The following is an 8,339-nucleotide window of genomic DNA, read 5'->3' on the forward strand; positions in this document are numbered from 1 at the left end:
GGCCCTTCTGTAGGAAGAAATGTTTTCTGTGTCTCCATAGTTTTGACAATTCTGGATCAGCATTTCTTCTGCAAATTCTTTCAGGTGTTCTTCCTCTGGTGAAGAAATCTTGCAGTTCTCCCAACACTCTGCTTTCATTTTGCAGCTTGATCCACCTTTCTTTGTCCACTTGGGATCTTGGATCCACTTGTTGTTGAAGGTTAAGGACTTTTCTTCCTTTGATGGTGATAATGTCTTGTTGGGCAAAATTTTTGTAAAAAGCTGGCATTTCTACCTCTTCCCAGACATCTTCCTGTGTAGTAGGGTCTTCTTGGGTAGGCAGACGGGATAATGCATCCGCATTTTCATTTGCTTTTCCTGTTCTGTATTTTATGGTGAAATCGTAGTTAGCTAGGCGTGAGGCCCATCTTTGTTCCAATGCTCCCAGCTTAGCGGTATTAAGATGTGCTAGTGGGTTGTTATCTGTGAAGGTCACAAATGGTGTTGCGGCAAGGTAATCTTTAAATTTTTCTGTAACAGCCCACACGAGTGCGAGGAATTCCAATTTGAAGGAACTATAGTTTTGGTCATTTCTTTCAGTACCTCTAAGAGATCTACAAGCGTAGGAAATTACTCTTTCTTTTCCTTCTTGTACTTGCGACAGGACAGCTCCCAGACCTTTCTTACTAGCATCTGTGTAAAGATGAAATGGCTGCTGGTAATCTGGATAGCCTAGGATTGGTGGTTCTGTCAACTTCTTCTTCAGGAGCTGGAAGGCAATTTCTCGTTCTGTGTTCCATTCAACTGGTATTGGAGACTTTTGGTACCTCTTAGGATGTCCTCTCAGAAGTTCTAATATTGGCCCCGCAATTTGGGCAAAATGAGGAATAAAGCATCTGTAGTATCCTGCGAAACTGAGAAAACTCCTCACTTCTTTCACTGTAGTAGGAGTAGGCCAATTTCGGACTGAGGCTATCTTTTCTGGATCCAGCTTAACACCTTCAGAGCTTACAATATGCCCTAAGTATTTGACTTCTGACTTCAGTAGATAGCACTTAGATGGTTTGACTTTGAGTCCATGTTTAATGAGGACTTGAAAAACTTCGGCCAAATGTTTCAAGTGATCTTCATAAGATTTGGAGTAGATGATGACATCGTCTAAGTACAACAGGACGGTTTCAAAATTTTTGTGTCCTAAACAACGCTCCATTAATCTTTGAAAAGTTCCGGGCGCATTGCAAAGTCCAAAAGGCATGCAGTTGAACTCAAATAGGCCCATAGGAGTGGTAAATGCAGTCTTCTCACGATCTTCAGGTGCCATTGGTACTTGCCAGTATCCACTGGTTAAATCAAGGGTAGAGAAGTAGGCTGAAGATCCTAAAGCTGTCAAAGATTCCTCTATGCGTGGTAAAGGGTAAGCATCCTTGTGGGTGATTTGGTTAATTTTTCTGTAATCCACACAGAATCTGATGTTACCATCCTTTTTACGTACAAGGACTAGAGGTGCAGCCCATGGACTATGGCTGTCTCTAAGGACATTGGAGTCCTTCATCTCTTGGATCATTTGCTTTACGGATTGGTACATAGTTGGTGGTATAGGCCGATATCTTTCCTTGATCGGTGGGTGTGAACCTGTAGGGATGGAGTGCTTGATGATATCCACTTCTCCATAGTCTGTAGAATGCTTACTGAAGGCACGGTGAAGCTCCTTCACAATTTTTAGTACTCCCTCAATTTGGTTTGCCGGTGTGGAAGCATCTCCCACATGAAGTTCTTTCCACCAGGATGTGTTTATATTTTGGTCCTGTGGGTTCTGTCTCTGGGTAATTTCTTCTGTGGTAGCTGTAGCCACACTGATGACATCTTGAAAAGTGACTTGGATTAGCTGTGCAATAGGACGGTGTTTTGTTAGTGTTACACTGCTATCACTCAAGTTTAGGAGTCGAATAGGCACTTAACTTTCAGAGACGGTTACTAGGCTCCTTGCAGCTCTAACTAGAGGATAGTCTTCCAAAACAACAGGCTCTACCAGGGCTTGGTAGTCTTGACCTTGAATTCCGACCACAGCTCGGCACCACAAGAGAGTTTCGGTGTTGGGTTTGAGGATCACAGGTTGCTTATCTCGGATGAGGGGAACAGCAAATTTCTCCTTTTTCGTTGGTGAATCTCTGTTGTGCATTTAGTACACGGATGGTTTGTTGGATCACCTTCTTAGAATCAGGAGAGGCAGTAGGCACTAACTGGTGCAAGGCTTCTAGCATCTCAACATAACAGTTCCTGAGGACATTCATTCCTAGGACTATTGGAGGGTTAGGGTTATTGTCTCTGACTCGTACCACAATAAGGCCTTGTCGAGGAAGTGTAGTTCCTCCTACTTGAATGGTAGGTTCCCAATAACTATGGACTGGTACGGGTTTGCCGTTACTGGCTATGAGACTCAGCCAGGATTCTGGAGGCTGGGTAAGCTGATTTTGATCCCAGTATTTTTCAAAGGCTGCTTGTTGGATAGTGGTGACTTGGGATCCGGTGTCAACTAGGGCAATAAAAGGAACTCCATTTATTTGAAGTGCCACTTCTGGACGGGATCCTACGTATCTTGGCATCCAGTGGGGATCTTCTGGACCTATTGGTTCACCTCCCGAGGGGTGGTCTTTGGCCTCGGGGGTTTCCCTGTTTAACCGCCAGCAGGTTGCTTCTGTATGGCCTGGCTTGTGACAGTATGTGCAGATAGGCCGCTTAGGGGTACTAGTGCGGTCAGGGGGGCGTCCGCCAGAATTTCTGGAATAAGTCTCTCTATAATTAGAGGGAAAGAGTCTTCTGGACACAGGTTTCTCATCCTCTAGCATTAATGGTTTCTCCCATTGTTCCAACTTTTGGTGGACTTTCTCCAGTCTTTTAGTCAGGAAATGGACTTGCTCAGTCAAGGCGGCAACTGCGTTAGGAACTGGAGCTTGGGTTGCCTGACTGACTATAGGTAAGGACTTTACAGGGGTAACCAGCTGTGATACAGGCACTTCAACAGATCTAACAGGTTCTGTTGGTGGGCTTTTTCCCAGTATGCTGATAGCTAATTCTTTAAAATCTAAGAAGGTAGCTCCTGGATGTTGGGCGGCTAACATTCTTAGTTGGCTCTTTAGATTGTCTGTATTGACGCCTTCAATAAATTGTTCTTTTAGGGTTTTGTCCTGATTCTCTGCCTCACGGGGGTCTACTTGGACAACAGCTCTAAGGGCTTCCTGCAAAGATAATGCAAAGTCTCTGAGTGACTCACCAGATTGCTGTTTCTTGCTGAAGAACCTCATCTTGACCTCTGACACGGTTCTGGGTTCAAAGGTGGTGTAGAGACGTTCAAAAATCTGCTCCATGGTCTTTCTCTCTGAGATCGGCCAAGATTTCACTTCTCTGAGCGCAGCTCCTTCCAATTGCGCAAGAAGAATCTCCATCTGTTGCTCTGAGGATACAGGGTACAATCTGAACACAGCAAGAATTTTTTCTTTAAAGTCCCTTAAAGTATGAATCTCTCCAGAATATCGTGGGAACCAGGGGGCCCCAAAATAATAAGGCATGGTTAAAGGCATTAAGCTTGGTGCTGCAGCGGTTGGTATTGTACTGGGACCGACTGCGGCTGATGCAGGGGGTCCGCTGAGGTCAGGCTGCACGTCATCTTCCTGCACAGACATGGTGACAGCAGGTGAATTATAGTTAGGTAAGTCAAATGCGTTTTTAGACACTTTTTGTGTGGCGTTGCTATGGGCAACCGCTGCCTTGCGGGTGTATGGCCCTTTAAGAATTTATTACCGGCTGGATACAATGCTGCAGCAATGTTGATTTTGGGTCTCTGGCAGAGTTCCGGCTATTAGTGCTCCTTATAGTTAGTAGAGGCAAATGACAGGTTGCGATTACTGCTCGGACAGCAAGCAATGCGATTATTTTCTCTTCTTTTGCTCACACTGCGAAGTCTCGCGACTTCTGGGGCATGCGCTTGTCACACTCTCCTCCCAGGATTGACACAGCAAAGGTAAGGCGGGCTGGCTGGACAATTTTGCATAAATGGGTGGCACCAAAATTTCCCGCTCTTCAGGGAAACTAACTTATCCACAGTGATGGCGCAGAAATTTTTGAACAAGAAGGTCTCCGGTAGCCATTTTAAGTGAATAGAAACAGTCAATTCAAATACAGCAAGCAGTTTTGTTGACACCCAAATGTCTGATTTCCTCTCTTTGGATGCTGCGATTTTTATGCTGATAACTGGGATAACAATTCCATGCGACTTTGAAACAGTTTAAACAGTTCTGTGGCCCCACACAGTGTGCAATAGGTAAACAGTCTCTCAATAAAGCAAAGGGGCTTATTCTGATGCGACAGTCTTTTAGATAAGGTGCAGGGGTTAATATCCTGTTCGTGACGCCAAATTTTTATGCGACGAGCCAGAACCGCAGGGGCGACACGTGAGGTGCACGGTGGGCCGATGAGAGACAGCAATAATACAGTTCATCGGTTTACTCACGGTTAGCAGAAAGCCTCCCTGGGCTGGTCGCACAGTGAAGAGGAAGACAGCACGAAATCCTCCGGGGCACGCTCTGTGATAGGGGAACACCAGCCAAGATGGTGGTTGAGGTGCCCGTGATGACAGGGGTGTTTAGAGTGCTTGCGGTGGCTGGGTCCCTTGGTGGTATTTGTCGTGACGCCAGTACCGTTAATGGTGGTACAACCAGTTGTAATAGCAATAGTGAAGAATGAGGTAGACAGCGGTAGGATACAACTCACAACTTTTACTGTGACTGGTTTTGATTGCAGCATAAACATCCAGTTAGAATACAGTCTCTGGGTAAATAGAGGAATTCTGCTGATCCACTGTTAATAGGTTTTGGTAGGTCTTGACTCAGGCTGTGATTCAGTATAATGCTTACTTGTAAGTGATTTGGCTTCTGGTACCTTTTGAATCCAGTGAAAATTTGGTGAGGTTGCCAGTGGCTAAGGAATCCTTCACCTTTATTATCAAAGGTCAGTTGCTGCCGTTTGGTGGCTTTTACCCTTTGATTTGAGCAGTTCCAATTTGTCCCTTCTTAGGACTGGCCTTCACTAACCTCTACATGGTGCTTCTCTCCTGTACACTCACTTCCTGAACTGCACAACTGACCACAGATAAACCTGAGCTGGGATAGATATCCCAAAGTGGTGCTATCCCCATCTTGTGGTGGGAAGTATGAAGCACACTTGACCAGCCTATGAACAGGGATTAAACAGGTGTAGCAATGCACATGCAAAATATAGCAATGACAAACTAGTAATACATTTGCAGTTCCCACGTGTCATGAGTGGGACGCTGCACTTCCGCAACTATCTCCGAATGCCAGATGAATCCTTCCAGCTGCTATTGAGCCAAGTATCACCTCTCATAACAAAGCAGGATACGGTGCTCAGACAAAGCATCACTGCAGAACAACGGCTAATAGCAACCCTGCGTTTCCTAGCAACTGGAAGGACATATGAGGATTTGAAGTTCAGCACAGGAATATCGGCTCAGTCTCTCGGACGTATCATTCCTGAAACGTGTGGAGCTATAGTGAAGGTCCTGCAACGTGATTTTTTAAAGGTAAGCACATTCTGTCTATTCTGCTGTAGTTTAACCCCTATCCATTATTTTGCCCACCACTACTTGTAAAGAGCACACTCAAGCACAGCACATCAGCTTTTAGTGCAAATATAAAATTTTATTGCAAATAGAACATAAACATATAACCAATATAATAAATATAGTCAATATAATAGAACGATCCAACTGTCCAACTGAATCATTTTATAACCCAAAAACATAGAACATATATACATAAATACATAATAAAAAATAAATCCAGCAATAAATACAGTTTACAGCGATGTGTAGCTGTAATCATTTGCCCAGGTGTGTGGCTCTTGAGGGGGGCAAGGTGCACGCCACTGCTGTAGGTGATGCATGTCCGGTGCTGGTGTTGGAGTACGCTCACCTATGAAGGTGTTGGGTGTTAGCTCACCCTTGATGCCTTTGTTTAGTAATTGTAGGAACAGAGGTTCCAGCAAGATCTTCTGCTCCTCAGACATCTTTCTCATTTTTTTTTTGCACCAAATGCGCATAGGTCATCGCATTCATCCCTGGGTTTGTTAAGGACTGCTGATGCCTGTGCTAGGAATGCCGCAGTGTGGTCATGCACAGCGCAACATTTTTTCCCCTTTTAAAAGCACATAGCTCTGAAATTTCAAAGCTTTCGCCGAAGCGAAAAAGGAATGAGGGCTGGAAACCAAGAAGTGGGACTTTAAGGATACAGAGTAGACATTGAATATTCATCAAAAGATATATAAAATGTTAAAGCTTTATTTGTTACCCACATATAAAATCATTATTTGTTACACACATATAAAATCATTCGTTTTACAATAGGCAGGATGAAAAGACTGAGGTTACAAAAGACAAACAAATGCAGTTTTTTGGATATGTCACATGGATAATTGCAACAGTGTTACCAAGACCATAATGTATTAAATTAAAGTGGCTAATCCGGTGGATAATCTGGCTCTAGTCCACAAGGAGGCGCCCAACATGTTTTGCCGAAGGCTTCTTCAGGGGCGTTAAGCTGTTGAAAATATGGTCATGCTGCTATATCAGGATATAAATAGAGAAAACAAAAAAACAAATAATACATAAAGTTAGTACAAGCAAAAATAAATAAATTGTATGGGCATAGTGCCATGCAGATCCGAGAGAGGAAGGCCACACCAGTTGGAAAGAATACCCAAAAGTCCAGAATCACATAGCCAAGGGGTGCATTTGTTTGTCTTTTGTAACCTCAGTCTTTTCATCCTGCCTATTGTAAAGCGGATGATTTTATATGTGTGTAACAAATAAAGCTTTAACATTTTATATATCTTTTGATGAATATTCAATGTCTACTCGGTACCCTTAAAGTTCCACTTCTTGGTTTCCAGCCCTCATTCCTTTTTTCGCTTCGGCGAAAGCTTTGAAATTTCAGAGCTATGTCCTTTTAATATGTAACATGGGGACGTTGGTACCACTTTGTTAAGTTTATGCTATCTATTACTATTTACCTATAGACACACCTTAATCTATTGACATTTTTTCCCCCTCAAAGGTGTTTCCACCACTGCCGCTGAGGTGCAAGGCTCCCTGCTTTCCCTTGGAGTGGTGAATAGATCCTGTGTTGTTCAGAAGAAATTAATATGTTATTATAAGTCATAATATCAAGTACAAACTTTTAACAACTTCTTTTTTTGTTACAGTTACCAACAACAGTGGAGGAGTGGCTGGCAACAACAAAACAATTCCAGGACTATTGGAATTTCCCAAACTGTGGCGGTGCAATTGACGGGAAAAATGTTCGGATTACCCCACCTGCGAACTCTGGATCATACTACTTCAATTACAAGGGCTATTTCAGTATAGTGTTAATGGCCATAGTTAATGCCAAGTATGGATTCATTTTCGTAGTCATTGGGTAGAATGGGCGAAACTCTGATGGAGGGGTTATAGAGAAAACAGAGTTCGCTAAACAGTTGAAGAATGGGTCACTGAATCTTCCATCAAGACAAGAGACCAAACATGGACCTCATTTTGTATTTGTTGCAGATGAGGCGTTTGGTTTGGGAGAAAATGTGATGAAACCGTTTCCCATGAAAAACCTTAACCCAGATCAACGCATCTTCAATTACAGACTGTCAAGAGCTAGACCTGTTGTTGAAAATGCATTTGGTATGATGGCCAATCGCTTTCGCATTTTTCATACTGTCATCAATGTCTCCCCTTCAAACATCGACAAATTTGTGCACTGTTGTTGTGTTTTGCACAATTTTCTGCATCGCAATGCTTCCACCTACATGACACAAGCCATGCTGGATAGAGAAGACACATTTGGCGGTAGTGTGATTCAAGGAGATTGGTGAAGTGACAGCGAGGCACTCTTGAACCTAGACCATGTACCACCATGCCTCTCCACTCAGATAGCAAATTGCATAGAATATATGCAATATTTTGTTGGGCCTGGTGCTTTCGATTGGCAGAATAACATGTGAATGTAAATGCAAAGGACTTTTTTGTGCTTTAAAAATCTGTAACCAGCTGAAAATGTTTGTTAATATAAAAAATAAAGTGTTATGTTTGACAATTAAGAATGTGTACGTGTTATTAAAATAACTTATTAAATACACAGTATACACATACGATACTGTTCATGAATCTTACCTGAGTCAGAGTCGGAGACTGCTGACCAAAGGTCTTGATTCCTCCTGCTCATTCAGGAATCTGAGGCTCTCAAAATACCAAAGGTGTGGTACGTATATGTCATCCGCACCAGCGCCAGATCGCTTGG

The 8,339-nt window shown here is 43.2% G+C and overlaps 1 pseudogene across 1 annotated transcript; it reads left to right on the plus strand.

Moving 5' to 3' along the window:
* The first annotated feature begins 5,293 nt into the window (after positions 1–5,293).
* Positions 5,294–7,964, plus strand: LOC309567404 (putative nuclease HARBI1; annotated as a pseudogene). Its single transcript, XR_014226117.1, has 2 exons — positions 5,294–5,575; positions 7,255–7,964. The product of XR_014226117.1 is annotated as a putative nuclease HARBI1 (transcript).
* Positions 7,965–8,339: the final 375 nt, after the last annotated feature.

The sequence above is a fragment of the Pelophylax lessonae genome (assembly GCF_965119305.1).
Source record: "Pelophylax lessonae genome assembly, chromosome: 11".
In the NCBI taxonomy this organism is placed as follows: Eukaryota; Metazoa; Chordata; class Amphibia; order Anura; family Ranidae; genus Pelophylax; species Pelophylax lessonae.